Source organism: Lagopus muta, chromosome 8, assembly GCF_023343835.1.
Source record: "Lagopus muta isolate bLagMut1 chromosome 8, bLagMut1 primary, whole genome shotgun sequence".
In the NCBI taxonomy this organism is placed as follows: domain Eukaryota; kingdom Metazoa; phylum Chordata; class Aves; order Galliformes; family Phasianidae; genus Lagopus; species Lagopus muta.
Genome location: NC_064440.1, coordinates 11083792 through 11108773, shown reverse-complemented (window position 1 = coordinate 11108773; position 24982 = coordinate 11083792). Strand labels below are relative to the sequence as shown.

At 41.0% G+C, this 24982-nt stretch overlaps 1 protein-coding gene and 1 long non-coding RNA gene across 2 annotated transcripts in view; both read left to right on the top strand.

Annotated features, from left to right (window-relative positions):
- The window catches only part of LOC125696804 (uncharacterized), a 190443-nt gene extending 179948 nt beyond the window's left edge, over positions 1-10495 (top strand). Inside the window, exon 3 of the long non-coding RNA XR_007378544.1 lies at positions 10117-10495. This is a non-coding gene — a long non-coding RNA (uncharacterized LOC125696804). The remainder of the gene's footprint in view (positions 1-10116) is intronic.
- Positions 10496-10937: 442 nt separating this feature from the next.
- GLI2 (GLI family zinc finger 2) overlaps positions 10938-24982 on the top strand; it is a 193428-nt gene continuing 179383 nt past the window's right edge. Inside the window, exons 1-3 of the mRNA XM_048953311.1 lie at positions 10938-11027; positions 11900-12001; positions 22237-22361. The gene's annotated coding sequence lies outside the window, so the exon portion shown is untranslated. The remainder of the gene's footprint in view (positions 11028-11899; positions 12002-22236; positions 22362-24982) is intronic.

Below are 24982 nucleotides of genomic sequence, written 5' to 3'. Positions count from 1 at the left end.
GAGGATGGAGCATTGCTGCAGGAATAGGGATGACGTTGTTATTTGCTGTATGAAACTTTTAGTATCTGAGATTAGCAAAGAAAGCAAGGACTAGAACTAAGCATTCAACCTCTTACTAGTACTCCTGGGTTTTACACTTATTTTTTTATTTAATTTCATTTCATTTTCTATGGTGAGCTTTTACGCTGAAGCCTAATATACTCTTGCAGAATGGCATTCTCCTGGGCCTATTTGAAATTCTTGATCTTTTCTGCATCTGTTTAAGTCCTGCGTTCATGCACGTACAGTACAAGGTCAACCTTTTTGTTTGTTACTTTTATGGAGTTTAAATAAAGTCCAAATACCTGACCGAGATACCTGTCTGGTGCAGCCTTGTGACGGTTGCAAAATGTTCAGACTCAGAGTGTCACATGATTAACTGTTTCATGAGGAATACGAGAAACCATAAAATCATGGATTTTGCCATAGGAAGGGTATGCTTTGGGACTGAGAACTACCTAAAGGCTTGTTCAACACTAATCAGAATATGCAATGTGGTAAACCATGCTCAAAGGAGAAAAAAACAAGCAGAATGTTGCCAACTTGTCCTCCAGACAGAGCCCTGTGGACAAGGAAGGCTGATAGCTCACAAACAAACCACAAAGGTCGGCCTTTTCTTAGACTTGCTGTCTTAAAATTGGGTCTTACCCCACATCATGGCTAATCAACTTCAGAGATCTGTGAGTATACAGGTAGAGATGATCTGCTGCCAGGGATGTCTTTGTTTGTTTCTATGCAAGTTAGCGTACTTGAGTCCATTACTGGCACTTTCCAAACCAAGGAACCAGTTTGGCATTTAGAGGCATTACACTCTAAGGGGTTCTTGTTCATCTCAAATATAGATCTGCTTCTTGTGAAACTTACTGCCCTGCTAAAATCTCAAGAAATTACTCATGAAAGGTGTTGTTTTGGAATGTCTACACTTAGACCTGAAATTATAATTACTTTTATTTTTTATCTTCTTCTTTTTTTTTTTTTTTTTTTTTTTTTTTCCGCTGAAGATGAACTCCCTCTAGACTTTTGAAAGGATTATTTTATATTTCTGCTACATTTTATTGGTGTGAATCTTTAGGGAGAGGCTGATGTGTAAAGGAAATTTATTATTAAGAACTAGTTATGCTGTTTCCCAGCAGTGAGCTTGTTACTGCCACATCTTTGTCAAAACTCCATAATTCGTAATTATGTTTGTCTGACCTACATTCTTTTGGGTAATTGTAGCAAGATATGGTATTTTTCAATTCCGAAGTAAAAATGTCCACAACAACTGTGGAGTGTTGCCGGGCAGAAGCTTTCACTCACAAAAGGTGATAGCATTTTTGTGGTGGAGGATGCATTTTTTTTTAAATGTTTATAGCAGTAGGATCCTGTGGGGGTAAAATGCAATGTAGAAATAAGTTAGATATAATGACATGATTTTTCAAAACCTAGGAAACTAATGGTCAATTAAATCCCATTGGAGGGTGCATATTAGCTTCCTGGTTTGTTTTGGACCCATGACTGGAATGTGTATGCACATGCTATTCAGTCTGGAGCGTTCGTGTGAAAGATCCTTTGGGTGACTTAACAGCTACAAATGGCACTTCCATCTCAAATTGTTGTTATGCTGTTTTTCTACACCAGTTATGCCTTCAGTAATAGATCTGATTATCAGGTTTGAAAATTCTCTTTCTCTCATTTTAACTTTTAAAAAAGAAAGAAGAATCATATTCCTTCTGACATTCTTCTGAGGTTGGAATGTCTTCCTTTCCGCTTAACAAATCATATTTTTATTTCCCATAAATAACCTGAGAAATATCTTCCCTACTGCTTCACCTCAGAAGTTTTCAAAGTTTTGCACCCCATGAAGCTTGGAAGATCGTTAGCATTTCCGAGTACATGGACTAGATAACACAACCACAAACCTGGGTTTCTGAGCCTTTCACTCTCTGGCTTATTGACCCAAAAGTTTTTCATCTGTTCCTTGGAGGCTACTGAGAATTCTGATATTTTCTCCATCTGTTTCTTGAAATTTCCCCTGTGAGCACTCGGCATGTTTCCCCATTCCTTCCAGATGACCCTCTCTTGCTGTTCCCACTGGGTGTCATAAACTCCATGACTACTTCCAAGAAACGTTAAGGTGAGTCGCATTTTATTTATTGTGCTGAGTAATGCCATTAACACATTCCAAATTGATCCATCAAAGAAGTCAGTGTGGAGAGGCTGCTTAGTGGCGGTTTCAGGTCAAATATTTAGGTGGGGCACTGCCGTTCACCTGAGCGCTATGTGAAGCTGTTATAGAAGAATATTGCCTAAAATACCCCTCTGGGCTCTGCTGGAGTTGCTGGCCTATTCCACGAAGTCAACCAGCTGCTCCTTTTAGAGCCCCCCTCTGAAATGTGAACACAGGACAGTGAAATTGCTGTCCTGCCAGATCATTCGTCTGGAAGAGACATTATTAATAAGGAGCGATAGACTTCCCGTTGAATTGGGATGAAGGTATGTTTATTTTATCAGCGTTTTATTTTCTGAGTGCAGTGCTGAGCCTCTGAGCGCAGCTTGGCTGAGAGTGAATCTTGCTTTAGGGGAAGCTCACAATATTGACACTTCCAACGGCTGCAGTGAATGTTGGCAAAAGTAACCCCTTCATCTGAGGGAGACCAAAGTTGGAAAAAAATAACAGAATCAGATATCTCTAATGCAGAACAGGAAATTATGAGGGGTCCTGTCAGGAATTTGTCCTCCTGAAGTTGTTTGTGGGAGATAAGGGACAGCTGTTTGTTTCCTAAGAAAATCCAAATTTAAAATATATATATACATATATACATATATATATATATACATATATATTTTCAATTAGCTTGTACTGAAACTATATTTCTGTTCATGTATTTTGCCTCATGCTTCTCTATAACTGCGCTGTGAGTTCCTCTAGATCTGGTCCTCTCCCAGCTGTGCTTCCTCTTTGGACTGCACATACTGTTATGTTTCATGGCCCACAGTCTGGGAGAAGGGAAAAGAGCCCCTAATGGGAGTCCCAGCTACATTGGGGCCAGGCATGCTGGAAGCCTGAATCGTGGGGGAGAATGAAAGAACAGGACCACAGAATGACAGTGTCCCTGGTTACCAGGGCAACACTCTTAAATGGGAGGTTTTTTTTAATTTCAATCAGAATATTTGTTTTCACTTGATATATTTTGATACAGGTTTTGTTGTTTTCTGGGTCTTTCTCATAAGAAAATAGATTTTTAAGGGGGGGCGAAATCAGGTGCTTTTTCTTTTAGTGAACCTTTTTTTTTTTCTAATCAGTCTTCGTAACACACTCATTTGATATGGGAAAATAAAAACAAAAAAAAAAACCTGCATGTACTATCACCATCTTTTTATTAATCTCTAACCTTGTGCATAACTTTGTAGAAATACAAACATCACTGATAGAGGCCAGGACTTAGAGAGGTCCTCTTGTACAGAACACTGTCAGCTACACCTGAGTTTCACCCAATAGGTATTTATGTAATATGCTTGCAGAGAAGTTCCAACTGTGGGGATTCCTCAGCCATTTTAAGTGGCCTTATAGTTTCCTTTCCTATCTCTACAGTTAGTAAGCATTCCTTTATATCAATCTAATCTTTGCCACAATTTTGAATTGATTAAATAGAAATTTTGACTTTACTCTGTACAATAACCTTCCGTGTATTTGCAGACAGTTGTATCTCCCCAGCTTCTTCCAAATCCTGCCATGCCAGCTTTACTTTCTTGGTCAGAGGTCTATAAACCACGACCTTCATGCTTATTCTCTTTGGATTGTCTCTTTCTTAAGCGCCACGTCCATAGTTCCCATGAGTAGTCTTATCCCAGCATGCACGTGTGTGACTGCAGAAAGGATCCTACTTTTTAAGCAATTGCTGCATCTTTTACTTTGAGCTGAACAGATATCTCACTGTATCCCAAACTGTGTTTAAACATATTTTACCCTTCATGCCTATATACCAACAATATTTTGACAATGTAATTCGTCAGTAGCGTCCTCCTGTTAAAAGCTATCATCTTTAATCTGAACAAGTGATACAAATCTTAAGTACTCATAACCTTCTTGACTTCTTCATCGAAGATGATCTTACGTAGCCTTCACACCTGCCATTTCTCTGGCATTTTCTTCCACAGTATCCATTTGATGCTCATTAGGTTTTCAAGTTATTTTCCCAGCTTTTTAACTGTGTGTGCAATCTTGTATTCTAAATAAGGTTGTTTATCCCCCATGTGTTTCAGTGAGTATTTTGGTAACAGTACACATGCAGGCGATATATTTGTCCTACACATCTTTGTCCCAGCATTCTGCAGTTCCTTCCCACTCGTGCCTGAAAATTGGAGTACAGTTTTTTTTCCCCTTCATCTCATCATTGTTGTTGTACTTTTTTTTTTTTACCCTCTAGCATTTTTAGAACATAACATATTTTCAAGTAAGTAGTGTTAATTATGTAACAGCAATTTATCTCAGATAAGATCTTTTATTTTTGTTGCAATTTTGCAATTAGAATCTAGAAAATTTCAGGCTTTGAACCCTGCCTTTTATGTCAAGTTGTCTGCCCACAGCTGATGAGTCTAAGTATCTTATTTGCCTCAGAAAAGGAAGTGAAAAAAGTGCCATCTGCAAATTTATTGGGAATTCAAATATCTTGGAAGTATAACTGAAAGAATAGATCATGGAGAAGTTGAAATATTAGAGTCCAAGAGTTGCTCTGTAATGGTAACTGCAGAGTGTTTCAACTCAACATCCTAAGAAACATTAACAAAGGACATTAAAACTGAAAGCAGATCTTTTTTTAGATACATCAAAATAAAGCAACTGTCCAGTGTCAGATAGGCAGAGAGCTGTATGGGTGTATATATATAGGAAACTATATAAACTTTTTTTACTCAAGCATCAAAATCTGTTGAGGTTTTTTGAAGGGTCAGCAAGCACGCGGATAAGGGAAAGCCATTTCATATATAGTACTTGGAGATCTAAAAAGCCCTCACAGTTTTTTTATGAGAACTGAGCAACAGTGGGAGAAAAGAGAAGGTTTCTGCATGAATTAAACTAGTATAGGAGGCATAAAACATAAGAGTAAATGGCAAGTCTTGCAATGAACCACTACAGGAGTCTGTTCTGGGATTTCTGCTGCTCAAAATGCTGATGATGTACCTGGAAGAAGAGAATTTTTAGGTGACAAAGATTGCTGATAAAATAGAAGTGGAATAAATTTCAAAAAGGACAATGAAAATCACCAGATAAATAGAATGGCTTCTGTACGAAGTGGTTTTCCATATAGTATATAATTAATTCACAGAAATCCTTGCTGCAGGATGTTGTGGATGAGTTCAAGGACAGGCTAGGCAAGTTCAAGGAACTGAAATTAATTGAAGCTCATTAACAGAAACAACCTCTGGTTGAGCTTCTGTAAACTAGAAATGACTGGAGTTTACTCTTTCCTCAATGTCTTCAATTTTGTTTGTACAGGGCACAAAGGACTTGATTAAATGCAACCTTGATCTTACAGCCATTTTTATGCTCTAATTTAGTTAAAGGACTTGATCCAGGTCTTTGAGTGAGTAGTAGGACTTCGCATCTCCTAATTGCATTGCGTGCACTCCAATTCCTTCTTCAAAGAGACGTTTCCTAGATTACCTTTTTTAGTGACATGAAAATAATGAGGATTGTTTCAAAAGAAGGGATCAATTTCTAACCTCTGTCCCAATTATGCTTCAGCACTGAACACACAGGAAAATTTAATTCTGCGTTTCCTATGTCTTCCTACCAACATGGATGTTGTATATAGTTTGATGGTATTATGCCAGAGGCATAGAGCAAGAATGCTAGGCTTTTCAGTACTGCTACTATTTCCATAAGAAGAGCTGCAGCCCTCTGCTTTATGCTTTTAGTCTTATGGAAATTACCTCTTTACATGTTCCTCTATGTCTCACTATAACCTAGGAACCTTAGTGAAACAGTTACCACAACTGCAGATCCTGATTTAGGTTTTTGTTCACCTTGGTAGAACACCATAACTGTGATTTGCTTTATGAGCTGCCACTGATGGACTACGGAGGATATTCTTTACTCCTCTGGATCTATCACTGTCAGAGTAGGCCAGTTTTCTAGCTAGATCTAACTACTGAGCATACGCAGGAGCCAGAATAGAAGTTGCCTGCTTTTATTTAATCCTCCTCCACTGACAAAGCTAAACTGGTTGATTGTTCCCTGCCCAACAGGATCTTTCAGGCCTTTTAGCATCCTCTGTTCAAACAGCTTCTAACTCTGAAAAAGGAATTGTAGTCCCCAGAAGTCTGCTGGGGTGATAGTGGAGAGGACGTCCCCCAGGTGGGTAGATACTTGCCACATCCACTCAAAGGACACCACATATTAATAAGATGTATATCTTCTAGACATGTTCAGATATGCACTCTCCTAACACCAGGCATTCATAGATGAGCATTTTAGTGGCCCTGTATGTCTAAAAACAAGTATAATTTCATCAATATGAACTAATTAAGATTCTATTCTCTGCTGATCTGCAGCAGAGCTTCCAAGAGAAGAGAAAGCCCAAATGGCAATAGGTCCTGCTGGTCTTTACTTTCAGACTGGCAGTAACAGATCCCGCTCGGCATGACAAGAAGGGATAGGTTTTGTTTTGGGATCTGCACTACTTGGAGAGAGGGAGATTTCTCAGGGATGCACAGTGTCAAAGGATGTGAATGCGCATTCAGCAGGTACTGTAGAGCTATGGAGAAAACAGGTGCCTACCTGGGATGTGTTCCTCATGCCATCAGCTTTAAATTTGTCACCAAATCTGGGCTGATGGGAGAAAACTTCAACAGAAGGTAGCAGGTCTCTGCTTCCTCTGGTTTTGCCATCTTCTGCTGCATGGCTCACAGTCCATTGCCCAAGGACTGCATGTCCCAAAGTTAGTGTACTGTATCCACCTATTTTAACTGGCCTAATAACAGTTATCAGCATTATTTATCTCAGATCACCCACACAGTTTCACCCACAAATCTCCATGAGTCACAGCTCCCCACCACCACTGGTGATAGTAATTAATGACCTATTGCGTGGTCAGGTTGCTGAGGCTTTTGATCTTTGATGTTGAAAGTTTCAAATGGGTGGTGAGAGCTGTTTTGTGATGAGAGAGGTCTAGACCTGGTGGGAGGAGGAGGGAAAGCAAGAGGAGAGTATGTATTTCTTTCCCTGTTAAATGGTCAGATGCGGTGGTAGGGACTGCAGAGACCTGGTCCTGATGACCCAGCTAGACTGCTCCAATTCTGTTTTTCCTTCCTCTTGAAGGACTATGGTTCTTCAACAAAAGGTAAATAACCCTGTTTTCTCTGACCCAGAAATACTTACATGAGTCATAATGTTCTAAATGTGCCTGTCAGTGTAAAACTACATGCTGATGTGAAATCCTTCCTCGGGTTTCAAGGTTGTTTCAGAACAAAGTGGGTTTTAATTCTTTGCAAATGTTTTACTTTATTGTTCTTAGAAAAGGAGGGTGAAGGAATCTATGTGTGATTTTATTAACACAAAGCAAATATATGACTGTTTACTTATGATCTCATAATTGTGCCTTAGCAAGGAAAGAACAGAAAAAGGTAGTGAAGAGATTTAAGCAGGGGCAGAAAAGAAATCTACTTCTAGTGAGTCACTGTCTCCTAAATCTCTCTGGTAGTGTCTACTGGACCATCCACAGTCCCCATGGAGCTGGATTTTCAGAACCATTGGAGAGATCACAGAGACTCAAGACCTTTTATAATTTGTTTTCCTGAGCCAAAGAGATCTCTTCCCTTTATTACTGGAAGGTTATTCAGCATAAGGTTATTCTGACTCAGCTAAGCAAATGGAGCTCACCTTGTAATGAACACAAGTGGTCATGAATAAAACCATAACTAAAGCTTGCTCTTAAAATTTAAAGTTCCTTGAAACAAACTCCTTTAGGAGTGGAAGAACTGTAGGAGAGAAGGGGGCAGAACAAACTGAAAAACTGCTCAGGAAATGAGAATTATGCAGGGCCAATAATGAGTTTATCAAAAAGAAGAGCTGGCTAAAAGCAGTAGGAGGACAGTGACAGCTTTGCCAGTTTTTCTTGTTTTTTTAATCACTATTTTGATGTTTCACGAAAGTGATCTGTTCTATAGAAATAATGCTTTGAAGTATATGGTAACCAGAAAAGTCTCTTGTAACTGTAGAGGAGGAGTTCTTTCTGCCTCTAGAGAAACTGTACTGTTCCCCAGTGAAATCCCTTGTAAGTTTATTTGATGGGCAGTACAAATTGTTGGTCTAACATGGACATTACTGAGCTGGGATATGCTTAGATATTTACGGCAGTCTGCATATGAACCTTGGGCAACTGTGGAAGAGGGTGAATAAGGGCAGTGAATGGAACTGTTGTAGCCAGAAAGTATTTAAAATTTCTGAGGAAGAGATTGTATTCCGTGGTACAGAGAAGGGGAAAAAACAACCCACTCAACTCCAAGGTTCCCTCGAAATCCAAATCTGGTTGTTAGCTTGAAATTAGGTATACACATGGATACCCTGACCGAGCACCAGATTGAGCATGTGGGAAAATGGATACAGGACATCAGCGGTCTGCTTCAGGCATGAGGCAGAGTGGTGGGGAGAGCACAATTCCTATCCTTTGTGCTATTTTTTTACAATGGTAAACACAAGAAAGAAACAGCAGCAAAAAGACATTGTTCACAGAGGAGTGTGATTACATCTGGAGGTGTCGGGGTCTGGGTTTTACTGTGAGGAAGCAATCATTAGCGAAGATGCTTTTGAGCTCAGATAAGGTCAAACAGAAGGGCTGGAAGAGGCGACAGCAACGTGAAGCATTTTTTGCATTGTGGTGCTCACTTTAATTGCTGTACGTTGGTGCCATCTACTGCCTGGCTTGTGGCTCTCCCTGAGTGGGTCTCTAAAGCTGACACTGAGCAAAACTGCAACACGAGTTGGAAAAACTACAATTTTCTTTTGATACCTTGACATAAAAATAACACTCATGACACTGTATCACGGTGATATATCACTGATCTAAAGAGAAAAGGCCTGTTGATCAGCAGTGCAACTTTATGGCCTTGGAGGTAGAACAGAAATGAAGAGTGAGCATACCTTTGGTTTGGAGGACCAAGAAGGAATCGATTGGACTCCTTAACTATGTCCAAGTGCCATGGCACAGTAAGCCCCCTCTTCTGGCTGCTCCAGAAAACTTTGTATGCAGGGAAGGACAAGGGTGTTGAAGATGTAAAAGAGCTTCTGACTGTATATAGAGTTATGTTATCAGGAGTTTAAATAGTAAATGGGCAGCTCATACAAGTGTCAGATGCTGGCCCCTTGAATAACAATAGAAATTGTGAAAGCTCTTTTTAATCTAGCATAGGTATTTGGATTAAACTGCACGGATGTTGAGATAACCCACGGGATCCCTCACTATGAGTTTGTATGCTACCACAAATTCATCGGTAGTGGTGTTCTGAAATAGCAATGGAATCTGACTGAAGTCCAAAAAAAAAAAAAAAAAAAAGATATGATGAGGATAGAGGGAAGTAGGAAGAAAAGTTAAAACTCCTCAGGAGAAGAAGCATCTGACCTAAGCAAGTAAAAATTCATTGGGATATAATTTGTGTTTTGTATCTTTAGAAAATCATGAGGGACGCTTCATAAAATTAAAGGACAGCGCATTTAAAAAGTGAAGAGAAATGTTTGCGTCGTGTATTTTTGGTGTAATTCCCTGTTCAAAGAAACAGCTGAGAGGGAGAGGATATGACTGAAGGCCAAATGATTTTGTCACTTGGGATTGCACTGCAGCATCCAGATCCTAAAGAATTTGCTTGGACTGCCAATGGTGCTCCCTTGAGTGGGACAGCTGCAGGGATCAGAGAGCAACCCGGTGTCCATCCACTCTGCTACAGGTTTCCCTCAAAGTGTTCCTCTCAGTCTGTGGCATTTGTTGTTCTTCAGAGCTGTCAAAATACACATTTTAAGGTCTTTATCACCACTGCAGTCAAGGATTTCATCACATTCAATAACTGTACTCTCTTTATAAGTGTACTATTCTTATTTTCCAGGTAATAGAAGTCAATATCCTGAATCCCAGGCTTGTGACCAGCCACTGAACCAGTAGCCAGAGGACAGGAGTGCTCCAAGCAGCAGTAGCGAATGTAAACCAGTAAACCTACCCAGAGGAAAATGGAGAAGTACACTCAAAGATAGCGTTTGCTTAAGTCACAGTGCAAAGTCTCAGTGACACAACTCCACATTTTTATTTTGCACTTGAGATTGTCTCAAATATTTCCAGTTGATGGTAAATGCTGCCTTCTGTAACAAGTTCTCCTGAAGCCTTACGTGATCATCATGATTACAAGGTAAATCTCATAATCAGAGACTCTTCTAAATGCTGAAGGATTGCTGGGATTCAGAAGGGTCTATCTCACCTTACATGTGACTCAGTTTCAAATGAAGATCAATATTCTTCATAAATATCCTAAAACTTATTCCTGTCAGTGGATAAAACTTTTCTGAAGAAGGTATACTTTCGTTGTTATAGAATTTAAAAAAGAACATGTACTTAGAAGGGTTTCAGTCTCCTGTTGAGAGGGAAGTTCTTTAGAAATTGTGGAAGATAGACTTTCTCGAGCATACATTTCTATACAGAAGGAACTTCAAGTATTTCTGAAAATGTGAGAATAAAGAAAGAGAACATTTTCCCAGAGCTGCAAATCACTGGGGGCTGCCTTCCAGGAGAAGAAACTTGATGTTCCCACTGGGAGCTGACCCCACATGTGACTCTCGGCAGGACCAAGCATGGCCACCAACAGATACGCTGTCAGAGCCAAACACAAGCCTGCAGGGGAATGTGATGCAACAAGCAGCTGCCACTGCTGAAAACCTTCTTTGTAGACCCTGACACCTGGCTTCTTTCACTGCAAAGACTGACCTCCTCCTCCAGGGCGCCACAGGAGACACATCGGTGTGGCAGGTAGGAAACCAGGAGGACAGAGATCATCATCTGACATGACTGGGAGGAAGGGGAAGGGCTGGCTGGGTGTAAGGCACTGATTTGTAAGTTCTTTGTGAGTCCTTTTGTTTTTTACTGCTTTGCTCTTGGCTTTGCATCTCTAGATGCATAAATTATGGTAGTGGAAGAATTGAAAAGTGAAGGAAAGCAACGAGAAGTTTTGCACTAAAACTTTTAATCTGGATTTGTTTATTCATAAGCCTGGGATAATTTGATGTGCTTTCAAAGCTCGAAAGCCAAGTGCCTCGCTACATCTGAAAAGAATGTGCACATCAAAATTGAGAGCAACAGCAGGAAGAAGTGAGATGGAGCAAGTAATTGTGCATGAATGAGCACTGGACAGCAGGGATGGAAATGAAGGCTGACAGAGCAGTGGGCTGTTGAACAACCCTTGTATTGTGGATCTCGTAACTGGAGACTCACCTGAGAGGAGGGCAGGGTGAAGGGAAGTTCACGCTGTTATGCACGGTGTGTCTGCATCGTCACAGTGAAATCAAGGTGTTTGTTTTCTGTGCCTTGCCAACTACTAGCTCTACAAGGAGGGAGGAAAAGACTGAGGCAACCCTTTGAAAGCAGAGTTTCTTTCTTCTTCCTCTGAAATATCTGGTCCCAGAGTGGGCGGCAGGCTAGGTCACTCATTTCAGTGAGGACAGCAGCCTCTTGGCACACTGCAAATATCTGTTGTCCAAAAAGTTTAAATGGTTTTTTGCTTTATAATAATTTTTGCATATAATTGACTGAACTGCTTTGTTTAAAACTTGGCTCTTGCATAGACCTCAGTGAGGAGGAAAAGAAATTGCTTGAGTTTAAATGCTCCCCTGTTTATAATCCAGGCGCTGCAGCGTGGAGCCATTGCGTGAGAACTGGGAAGAGAACCTGACTGCAAGCCAGCTCCGCGCAAATGTGAAACAAATGTCAGCCTTTCAATAGCTGAGGTAAAAATAAAAAGCAAATCGCTACTGAGAAAATCCCCCCTTTATTCTATCTAATTGAAAGATGGAAATATTCCTATAAATTCAGAAGGGTGTCTTTCCTGTAGATATTTTAGCTTATGGAACTTTAGCAGAAATCTTCCTGTCCTGCATATACAGTTAACTCCGCTTATTACGTTAAATAGAACCTCTTAAAAGTCACCACGAGATGGCAGGGTTGGACTTGCAACAATTACCTGTGTGTGTATACTTAGGACTGAAACTTTGTATTGTAGGTATGTCTTTGTGTCCCATAGCAAACAAACAAGATTCAATCGTTGAGCACATCTTTGCATGGCATGAAATTGCCCACCTGTTTAAAACCAGCAGCAGCAAACAGGCCAACCAGCTCTGTCTAGACTAAAATCCGGATTCTGAATAGTATCTGGATCCTACCTATGCTCCCCTTTGAATGCCCCAGGCCATGGTGAGGGGAATTACTTGGATCAAGACGTGTAGGACAATTCAGAAGTGATTTGCTAGTACTTCTGTTTTTTCAGGGTCAGGCAAAGCAAGGAGCCAGGCAGCAGAACCAAAATCATGATGGCCCTCTGATAATAGGTACTGTACTCATTAAACTTCTGTGAATGTATTTACTGTAAAAAGAAAGCAGCATACTTCTTGGGAAGTGCTGATCCTTAGTGATAGTCTATGTTTAGCAGGTCTCTGCAAAAATAACATCTTTCCAAGCTACTGTGGTGTCTTCCATGGTGAAGTTGCTGTCTTAAGGACTTTCCTGGCAATCAGTGTTACTGGACTTCAAAATGGTCATGGGATGCTAATCACCAATACGATGTACACCAGGCCTCTGTAGCTCCGGGGACTTCTGGTTTGTTACACCTTAAAACATTCATGAACACACACACGTGTAATGTTATGAACATATGTACATGTTTGTAAATTTCTGTGCAGATACACTGCCCTCAGAGGTCAAAATGCCAGCCTGATTTTGTTTACCAATGGAGAGCCTTGTACATGCAAGGTACGCAGCTTTCTTCACTCCTTGCAGATTTGAGAGTAATTTTTTTAGCACCTTTAGTGACTAGCCGAGATGTGATCTCCACTTTTCCACTAGATGGCACCTTGTCATAGTTTTAATACTCTTTCTGGTCCGTTAATGAGCATCATCTCATTGCCAGATTTGCAGTTGAACCTTCGTGTACAAACAAAACATTAAAAGCTGAATGAATATGGTGATGCACTGTTCACCAATTTGTTTACAATTCATTGAGCTAATTTTCTTATTTATAGCACTTACTTTGCATCAGTCTGGCATTTCACTACGCATGCAGTATGACACGTGGTTCCTAAAAGCATGAGGGGTAGAGCAGTTTGCATCTTCGCAGCACCTTCCCCAAGTACTTTGTGACTCTTCAAGGAGTGTATTGGCTAAGTCTAGGACATCCATGTGGCTCTCTGGGATTTCTGGACATGTGGCATCTCAAAAAGACCAATGCTACTTCACAAAACATTTTTTTTCTTCCTCTCTGGATTCTGAAGGAACTGAATTTACTTTCTAAGAGTTAGGAGTTCTCCTGATTGTGTGTTGGAGTGTTTTCCAGTATCTCATCCTTTCCAAATGGGAAGTTCCTTCCCTAGAGCAGGCCCAGGTCTTCTGAAAGTCTCAGCAATGAACTCAGCAGTTAGGATGCTCCTCGGCTGCATTGGGTTCTGCCAATTCTCTGGATTCAAAATGCAAAGCAAATTCCAACACAGCTGCCAGAATTATCCCATTTCCTTTCAGCCCATAAATTGTTAAGGGCCCCTTGAAAGATGGCTGTGAGTCACAGGGCTGTTCAGGTGGGCCCAGGTTTTCTCTTCTGGAATTTGTTATTGCAATGTTAAGAAATTCTTCCAGGGACAGGCTTGTGTTTGTGTCATTCACGGAGTGTAGTGGGATTTTTCCTGCTGTACTTTGGTGTAGAGAGAGATCAGAGACAGTAGTGTGGATTTCTCCCCTCTCAATCACTAAGTTTCCTACAGTACTCTCCTGCCTAGGCAATCTGTGCTAAGAAAGTAAATCAGCTGTTTAAAAGTCAAGGTCTCTCCACCTAACACCACAGTGCAGCTGATTTCAAATGCCCAGATCAAACAGTGATGGGGATTTGAGCTCTGTCAGGCGCACAGCAGCCCCTGGCACCTGAAATTCCATTTCTAGAGGGTGAGCTCCACGCAGAAAGACAAATCAGCAATTACTCTTTTGGAAGTGTCAGCTTTGCCATGTGCTGTTCCCTCAGCAGTGGGGGCCTTTTAACAGCCACGGTGAGGTGTGATGTACTCACACCTCTCCCTATCTGTTTTCCTAAGTCTGATGCAAGTCTTTTCAACTTTCACTTAGGAGGATCAATGCTTCCTAATAGGCTTTCAAAGGCACAGAACGATCTCCCACTTTTCTGTGACCTTGGTGAGGATCTGGGTATCTTGCAGTGCTAATTGGAGCTGGTCACAGCTGGGCTGACGCCTCGGACAGCAGCAGGAAGGCACACAAAGGTTACCCAGCCACTGGTGTTGTGAATGGCGCCCAGAGCCAGCTGCGTTCTGGATTTCGCTTCTCCACACATCTGATGTCAGTGACTCCTGTCCTCATGGATTAGCTCTGGCTGGACACACTAATCAGGAAAATCCCACTGCCCCATGCTGCTGGGAGCTCCCTCACCGCAGTGACAGGGGGATCTTTGCTGCAGACCGTAGAAGATGTCAGGCTTCCAAAGCAGTTCTCCTGGTTTCTTTATTTGTTCTTTCTTCCCAGGATCCTTCTGGTTTGCTAATGTAAAATATGCATTTACAGATTCATCTCTCAGGGAGGGCTTTGCTCTTCAGGGATTCATACAAGTCCAGCCAATGCAGCGGGGTGGAAATACCTCATTTTCCCCAGACATAGCCTTTCCTCCAGGCTCACAGCCTGCTTTGAGCCCATTCCCATTTGTGTCCATCTGTAATGTGCTGCACCAATCTTTTGTTGCCAAATATTGTTTTGACTACACACAAACAGAAGGTCCCTAGAAACTATCTGAATTAATCTAATGGAAATCTGAAGACCTGTGACAATGAAAAGGCCAGTCATAAGGCAGTGACAGGTTTTCTGAGTATAAAAAGCTTATGACTTAAAGTCCGATCCTTTATAGACTGCTGAAGTGGGAGCTTTATATCATTTCCAGCTCACTAATAGTGTTGCCAACTCTCATGATTTTATCATGAGTCTCATGATATTCTTCTTAAAAGCTCGGTTTCTGGAGTCAAGCAATTACAAGAGAATCATTTTCTCTCTCTCTTTCTCTCTCTCTCTTTTTTTTCTTTTTTCTTTTCTTAGCAGCAAGTTCCTAGGCCTGCTCCTGCCAAAGAGGAAAAGAGTAAATCACACAAAAACCTTTAAAATATCACCAGAGTTGTCCTGAAACCCCCCCCCCCCCCCCCCAAAGAAAGCTAACAAATGCAAACCAAAAAAGCCCCATTGACATTATTGCTCACTTCTTTTTTTTTTCTTTTTTTTGTTGCTTGTTTGTTTGTTTTAAACCTTGAGGGCTTTTTAAAGCCAATCTCAAATGCATAACTCATGATTTTTGAATTCTTGGGATCGGCAACACTATTTCCACAGACCTTATACATATGTGTAGCACTGGAAGTCTTGTTGTGGCATTTATTTTTAGAAAAGCTATTTTAGCTCATTTGGTGTATTCTTTATAGCTCCATCTACCTTATGTAGTTAGACTCGTGGGGCCAGATCCTTTGCTGGTGCAAATTAGAGCAAGGCTGATGATTTAAACCATCTGGAGATCTAGCCCATGGTGCAGTCATCTGGCTTTACTGGCAAAGGGATACAAAATATAGTCCCAATAACATTTTTTAAAACTCCATAAAATGTGCCTAAAATAGACCTTCGTCTTTCTGAAGCAGATGTGGTATGTACAGAAAACACAGCATGAAAAGCTTCAGAGGGATCCCCATAGCTCACTCCGTCAGACCTGCCTCTTATGGGTTTTGCTCTCTTTCCATGCACTGCACCACAACTGTGTCTGTGCTGCATGCTGTAAAATAGTCTTCATGCGTGTTTCCAACCCAGGGAGTTACCTACTGCTTCCTTTCTTCATAACCTTCATGCAGTGAAACCAGGCTGCTTAGCACACATAGAAGAGCCCTGCAGATAGCAGCCTACGCTTAGCTCCTGTTGTAATGGACTCTCAAAAGTCTCCCAAGAAATAGCGGCAGTATGAGAGGTGATGGCCTCAAGTTGTACCAGGGAAGGTTCAGGTTGGATATTAGGAAAAAATTTTTCTCCAAAAGAGTGTTGGGCACTGGAACGAGTTATCCAGGGAGGTAGTTGAGTCTCTGTGCCTGGAGGTGTTCAAGAACTGTGGAGATTCTGTGCTGGGAAAGATCATGGAGCAGATCCTCCTGGAAGTTATGCTAATGCACATGGAAGACAAGGAGGTGATACAGAAGAACCAACAAAGCTTCACCAAGGGCAAATTCTGTTTGACCAATGTGATTGCCTCTTATGATGGCGTCACTGCATCAATGGACAAGGGAAGAGCAGCTGGTGTCAGCTATAAGGACTTCAGTCAGGCCTTTCTTTGACACAGTACCCAACAACATCCTTCTCTTCAAATTGGAAAGATATGGATTTGATGGGTGAACTATTCAATGGACAAAGAACTCTCTTGAGTCCAGAGAGCAGTGGTCAAGAGCTCAATGTCTGGATGGAGATTGGTGACAAGTGGCGTCCCACCAAAGTCAGTTCTGGGACAGATATTCTTGAAGATGTTCATCAGTGACACTGACAGGGGGATTGAGTGCATCCTCAGCAAGTTTGCTTATGACACCAAGCTGTGGGTTGCTGTCGACACACCAGAGGGATGAGATGCTATCCACAGCGACCCAGACAGGCTTGAGCAGTGGGCCCAGGTGAAACTCATGAGATTCAACAAATCCAAATGCAAGATCTTGCACCTGGGTCGAGGCAACCCTCACTATATAAGCTGGGGGGTGAAAGGACTGAGTGCAGCCCTGCCAAAGAAGACCTGGGGTAGTAGTGAATGGGATGCTGGGTGTAAGCCAGCAGTGTGCCCTAGCAACCCAGAAGGAAAACTTTTATCTTGGGCTGCATCAAAAGAAGTGTGGCCGACAGGTCGAGGGATGTGATCCTGCCCCTCTGCTCTGTGCTGGTGTACTCACCTTCAGTACTGCATCCAGATGTGGAGTCTTCAGTACAGGAGAGACATGGAGCTGCTGGAGTGCATCCAGAGAAGGGCCACGAAAGTGATCAAAGGAATGGAATGCCTCTCCCAAGAGAATGGACTGAGAGCTGGGGCTGTTCAGCCTGGAGAAAAAAAGGCTGCAAGGTGACCTGATAGAGGCCTTTCAATATCTAAAGGTGGGCACCAGGAAAGTGGACAGACTCTTTAGCAGGGTTTGTGGTGACAGAACAAGAGGAAATGGCTTCAAGCTTCAAGGGGGTAGAATTAGGTTGGATATAAGGAAAAAGTCTTTTACAATGAGGGTGGTGAGGCACTGGCACAGGTTGCCCAGAAATGTGGTTGATGCCTTGTCCCTGGAAACTTTCAAGGCAAGTCTGGATTAAGGTGTGGTGTCCCTGTTCACTGCAGGGAAGTTGAACTAGATGACCTCTAGAGAGGTCCCTTACAACTCTAAGGATTCTGTGATTTGATGAGATGAGATGTAGTAGGGACATGGTTAGTGGGCAATATTGGTGATAGGTGGAAAGCTGGACTAGATGATCTTAGAGGTCTTTTCCTTTATGTTCCTTTGATTCTGAGACCAGGTCTAGTCAGTGCCCCTCAGGTCTGGGTACACCAGGGACCACACTGGTGGTGCTGTAGGATCAAAAATAGGAGCATCCCTTCTGGAGTCTGATGTGGTCAAAGAAATGTTATTACTAATTAAAATCTAGAGAAATGTGTTTTTAAAAAAAATCTTCCCAGCTTTTCCTCCAGACTTTCTGCAGTAAAAGTCTTCACCGCATCACGTGGAGGTCGTGAGCATCACCAAACCATTCCCCTTTGCGGGCTCCCCTTTACAAGTCACAGTTACACACACTGACCTGCTAGCAGAGCTAGTTAGATCTGTTCAGAATTGCAGCAACTGAGTTCTTCTCTTGCTATGTGGTTTGTCCTTTCTGCCTTCTGACTATAATGCATATGGTGTCTCGCATTGCATCATCTCTACCCTTTTTCTATATTTGTTTTGGGTTTTCTCTGAACTCATCAGCAACCTGGATTTTAATCTTTGTCTTCAGCAGTTAGTTCTTCAAATAAGATGGAGAAAGTGGATGCTCACCAGAGAACATTTGGAAAGAAACACGGAGATTGGGCTGTCTGTATCACCCAGGAGGGGAAAAGTATTATTGCAGCATAAGAAATCATTTGCTAGGTTAAATATATTGATATCAGAATACTGCACGTTTTTCAGCTATGTTGTAGGAGGCCTGCTGGGAGAAGCCCCAGGATGGAATAAGCTGCTGGGTTGCACCAGGATGCTGTGAGCTACCAGCTCTGCTCTGTGGGGGCCCTGCTGCTGCTTGGGGCACAGGGACAGAACGATGGAAGGACTTTAATGGCTTTAATATTATTCTTTCTGATATTTAAGATTTATTAGTAAGTAAGGTGTACTTGGCCATATTTAGTGTTTGTCAGTACCTTGAGATGATCTTTGCAGAGAGGAATGTTGCTCTTTATATTGATAGCAATCTGCACAGTCAGTACGGGGGTGTTCATGCTGTACTTGCCCCAGTAATCTATTTGGGTCGGGGCTGGGGGGAAAAACAGCTTCCCCCAGGAGGGATTCACAGTAACAGCTGAATTAACGTGACACAGCCTATGTCCAACTCTCTCTGTTTGCTGGAAACTGAGAGCAACAGTTCCCAAATGAGATGCTCAATGTGGTGCCCAAGTTCTCTGTCATTCTCACCATGCTGCAGTTAGTATGTAGGTTATGTTGTACTGGCTCTGCCAGCTGGAATTGAGGATTGTTCAGTGATACTAGAAGATTAATTAGAATATTAATAGGTCATATTACTACATAGCCAGCTCTATCCTACATTTTATATCAATGTTTTATCACTTTTTTTGTAATTGCTGATGCTGAGGAAATCAAGGATTAACAAACTGCATATTGGTAACGTGATCATTCTTCTCCTTCATGAAAGGTTATTACTAGTGTATGTTTTCTAGAGTTTGTCCACTCTGAATTTGGAAGTCCCAGGTTGGAATTTCTTCAGTCTTTCTTTGTTTATTGGTAGAAATGTGATTATTATGCTGCTAGAAATGCATTTCAGTCTTTCAGTGAAAGTTTATGTGGTTCTTGCTGGTCATCTTCTACTGATGTTGTTCTATAAGCATATTAACAGATTCTCTTGGGTTATTAAATAGGTACTGTGCTTATGCTGAAGACACGCTGTGGCTGTGCTCAGTGAGATTCTAATTTATAGAAGTTGCACATTTATCTTTTGTAAAGGTACATAATCTGGCATATTATCTACCGCTGAGAATGATATCCCATCTGCTTAGCCCAGGAGACATACACAGATCATCTCCCGTGTGCAAAGGGAACAGAATTTAGGCTCTGCTTTGTAAATGTTTGGGATTTCTCAGGAGGAGTCTCTACTTACTATCCTAAAAAGCAATACTGAAGAGAAGAGAGAGAGAAATGGTTAAGTTCTGTGGAAAGGTTTGATGCTGTGAATTTTAATGGAAATAACTTCTGTCTCTGTGGAGATGTAACTTCATAGCATCCATTCCCCAAGTATACGTAAAACGTGTTCTGCCAGTGCATTGTTGCTTGGGTAGTTAATATGCATATGTATTTGTAAAACACATGCAAACTGTCATCTGTCAGATGTTTTACATGTCACCAAGTTTCAAATAAGTGCAATAAACTAATTCTGCATTGGGTTGCAGTATGTTGGTAAAAATATCTGTTCTCTCATCATAAGAAGTTCTGAACCTAAATAGTGACAGTGGTTCATAGCACCAAACCCTATCAAAGAGAGTATAAAATCTTGCTGTGGTGGCAGTCGTGGTTGTGCTCCCTTCACAAGGAGCACTGAGCAGCACCTTGAGTTCAGTAGAGGATGTACAGAAAGGGGTATCCAAGCATTAATCATTCAGTGCAATGCTTCATAAGAGAAAATCTCACTGAAAACAAGAGAAGGAAACCCAACTGTTCTGAGAAGTACTTCAAAGTAGCACTAGTTTCAGCTACCAGGTATTTGCACTATCAATCAAAATATATTTATTTATCTGTTGCATCATATATTAAAGCTCTGGGCTATGCAGAATAAGAGGCAGAAGAGAAATATTGGTGGTATACATATGAAAATACTAAAGCCTACACTTCCTGGAAATAATACATAAATGTCATTTGCTGACAGAAAAACAGATTGTTGTAAAAGGAACTCCAGAAATGACCTGACATCAGAATCACAATTTCCTGTGTCACAGGTTAGTGAGAAATTGCTTCTTTACAGCCTAACAATTCAAGGAATAATGACCTAACATTGTTCCACTGTGAATTGGGGCCAAGAGATATATTTTTGCAGGTAGCAACAAATAAGAACAAACCTTGCAAAGAAGTAGAGTGCATAAATCCTAAAGCACACTGGAGAATTCACTGGTTTTGACATAAGCAATCTATAAACAATATAACTGATTTGAAATATATTAGACATGATTGCAAACATTACTTGTATCTTCAGCAAAATAGTCTGGACCTCTGTGGGCAGTAGCATATGAGGGCTATTATTTAGGGATTCAAGGCCCTTCTGATTTCAAGTGTTGATATCACTCGTTTTCTCACCAAATGTAATGGAAATTCACATCAGTTTGATAGAATTTCCAGACATCTCATGCTGTTTATCAGTTTCATAGAACTGTGTCTGCATTTTTTTTTGCTCATCATCATCAGCATTAGTTAAGATTTACAGAGAAGGATGGGTATGTTGGTTGCCTGAGTTGAGATAACTCACAGACATCTGATTTTCAAAGAATGCAGACTATCTGTCTGAAAAATTGAGTACAGAATAATAGGAGCCCAGTCAAAAATCTTAGCATGTATACAACTTTACCTTTTGCTCTGCAACCCTTAGAGGAGTCTGGAGAGAGGAGCCCTCAGCACACAAGAACTCTGAGATATGGATAACATGGTCACATTCCTGTTTCTAAACTTTTTATTCCTTTACAGCCTCCATTTTTTTGCTGAAATGTCTTCTAGAAGATTTGTAATTCATCTGAAAGACTTAGAAAAAGTAGAAAAGTGAGTTACGAAAGCAGATAAGATGAGCTATTTTCAAACACTTCCTCTGAAAGTGAAGGTGAAGAAAGAACTCCGAGCTCTGACAAAACAGTTCTTCTTAAGACAGCACTATCTAGTTGCCTGAATTTTGGTCTAAGAATTAGGATTTGTTTTCCAGCTTTATCAGGGACTCTTTATATGGCCTTGTCTGAGATAAGTGTGAGGCACTCCAATTAAATTTATGGAACTGTAAAGGTTAAATGGATAAAGATTTTTGGTGATGGGAAAGCCCAAATTAAGTTTTTTCCTTTCACCATAGATAATGTTTTAATGGCCCTAAAATCACAGCAGGTTAACGAAAATTATCAGTGTATTTACACTGATGGAGTGCATGCACTGCAATATAGGATAATGTATCAATCCCAGAATCACAGAATATCCCAAGTTGGAAGGGACCCATAAGGATCACTGAATTCAGCTCCTTTCTCCGCACAGGACCAGACTCTCCGTTTTCTGTTGATAGAGATTTCTGTTTTTCTGCAAAATTCAACAGATTTTCTCTTCCATCTCTGAAGTGAATGAAAAAGTCATTTTCATTTCCCCCATGAATTCAAGTACAGATTTCAAGGAGCTTGGTACTTACGAACTTCTTACGAAGTTTTTACTTTCTGTACCTTGCCTAACTCCAGCTGTTTACAGCTCTTCATGCAATGCCACATACAGGGACCAGCTATCATTTTGTACATCCTACTCATCTCCTGCTATGGACACAATGCACTGACCAGCCCTGGGGAAGAAACTTGTCAATCACAGCGTGCCGCTGCTTGTCTACAGCTGGAAGGTCTGTGAGAGGGATAGACCCAGACCTGAACTTTTCATCTCGAACTTTCTATAGTTTGGTAGCTGGATCTTTGAGTTCCTTCTCTTAGGGTAAATCTGATTTTCTGTTTCAGATCTGAACCAGAGAAAGGACTCCTCACCTTCTGTGAGCAAGCCAGGTCTGACTTTTCTTGAAAGCTGCGGGGAACACACAGGCTCTCTGCATTTTGAAGAAGCTTTTGTCCTTCAGCCAAGACAGGTAGGGGATGGCATCTATGTTTCTCATTTGTGGAGAATGCACATTCATATGGCTTACTTCTACCATTTTACAAGCAGTACTTTCCATGTCTGAAGTCACGTGAATCAACCCCTGTTTTAGTAAGGCATAGCAGTTTGTTTAAGATTTAATAAGCTCTTGCACGCTCTGTGTAATGAAATGCAGGCTTCCAGGCTGGTTTTGTAGCAAATAAAAGTACTGCCTCATTTGCTGATGTAGCATGGAAGTAACCTTTCATAACCACAGAAAAACTTGACAAAAGTTTATGGTATCAGCTCTGCATTCCTGATGCAGCAGGTGATGAAACCAGGCAAGAATTGACCCTTCCAGTGGAAGGAAAAAGAGAAAAAGCTATCAGAAAATTAGCAGTGATTACTCTCTTGGATACATTTTGGAGAAAGAGAGAAAAAAAAAGTAAGCATAGGGCTTAATCAAAATGTACAATGCAGGAAAATGGCATCTGCCTCAAGGAACTTCCCACTGAAGCTTTAAACAAGAGACAACACATACATTGAGGCAGATAGGAATCAAAGCTGCATATCATCCCGATGAGTATTGTCTCACTGCACAAAGTTACGATTTCCCCCAGGTAAGAGGGCTACTTTGAAAAAAAAAATGAAGGCAATGTGTTGTGCCAAAAATATTCCCCATTCTCCTAGCAAATTCTGAGCCAGCATTGTACACAAAGTTCTTCATTTATTGAATGTCACTCAAATTAGTTATATTCTAAAGTCATGAAGATGCATTCAGATTCTGTGCTATGTCACTGACCCCAGAGCTGATACAGCTGTTTAAATCAGGGCAGAACTGATCAAGTGCTACTTTCCACTTGGACTTAAACCAGATGCCATAAAGATATGAATTGTATGAAATGTAATTTTAGGCCTCTAGCTCCTAGTGATCATCCTATACGTAATTATTGTCTTCTTTCTAAAAAAGATATGCATTTAAAGCAGGTTTTGTTTTTTTTTGGTTTTTTTTTTTTTCTCTCTTTTCTGGTAGCTTCTATCTATGTATATCCTTTGGAATACTCACTTGGGCTTTTTAATTTACTGTGAGGATCTATGAAAATATATAGAAATAAATCTTACAGATATAAGCAGAACAGAGCAGAGCATCCCCCATTGTTTTTTTGGGGGGGGGGCTGTTTTCTTTAAATATCTTCTTTAATTAAAAATAAATAAATAAATTATAAACTTCCTTCATAACCAAACTGAACATTTTAAAAGCCCCATTTGTTCCCCATTTTGAGCTGGTCTCGCTTCCCCCATGGTTAATCATATTCATGCCACTGACCTAATGGAAGTGGGACAAACCCCAGATTAGCAATCGTGGAGCTGGTGGTACGTCAATCTTTTATTATTGAGAGAGCTTTTTCTTTTTTCTTCTTTTTTTTATTTAAAAAAAAATATGATTAAAAACCCATCTCCTTAGTCCAGAACTTTTCTGAATGTATCCTCTATACCCACACACTTATGCTACAGCAAGGCATAGTAACTGTGCATTGTCACATATCTTCAAATCCCTACTTGGCTTCACCCCCATCAAGCTGTACAAGAGCAGAGAGAAGACCAGAGGGAAGAGCTGCACTTTGACCCCTTGTTCATATTTTGATTCTTTTATGTATACCAAATGTCAGTCATTCTGTCATCTATTTAATCTCAGACACCTATGGAAGATTAAGAGAGGGCAGTTCAATGAGCAGAGCAGGAGAGGGAAGGACGGATGAGCTACAGTGATCAGATAATGTAAAAGCCAACTGGAGGTTCTCAAAGAGCCCCAGCCGTCACCTGCCATCATCCTGCTACAAAAAGGAGGAGCTTCCCCCAGGCTTAAGAATCATCTTTTTCTAAGGGATTTGCACATGTGAATTCTAGAAAGAATAACAGTCTTTCTCAACTGTAGAACTGTTCTGAATTAATCCATTATTTCCTTCTTTTGATTTTAAAAAAGTTCTTGGCCAACAGTCTAGATGGGTATATATTCTAATAACTGCAGCAAGAATTTAAGACATATCTCACATAGCTTTATTCTCTAGCAGTTTCTCATCGATCAGAAACCTCTTATTCTGTCTCATCCCCCTTGACTGGTAGGTCATCCTCCCCCAGTGAAGTACCTGGGTGCACAAGTGCGCTTTGTTTGCTGAGATCAAAGGCTTGGTTTGTTCCTACTCCCGGTAACCAAAACCCCTCTCTCTCTGTAATGGAGTGCTCTTCAGCAATGAAACCCCTTGCAGCACAAAATCCTCCATTCACATGGGGAAAGGTTGCATTTCTGGCCCAGCATGGGCTGCTTTGTGTGCCATGGTGGGAAGAAGGAACTTCCGATGAGATAGTGGGTGCATGCTGGTGCTAGTCTTGGATCAAAAAAGAGTTGTAATGCTGGTGAGTGGTGAAATAACCTGTTGCCTTGTCTCCCCGGGATATCTGCATGGTATAAATGGTGCTTTGGGTTACATGGGGAGCCAGTTGTCACTCTCAAATGTTAGCCTTCTAATGCCATACAACAAAATGATGTTCAGACTAGATGATGTGGTCTTTTCCAATCTTAATGATTCTATGAGAAAAGAGGTATGCAAGCATTCAAACCAAAGGCACTATAAT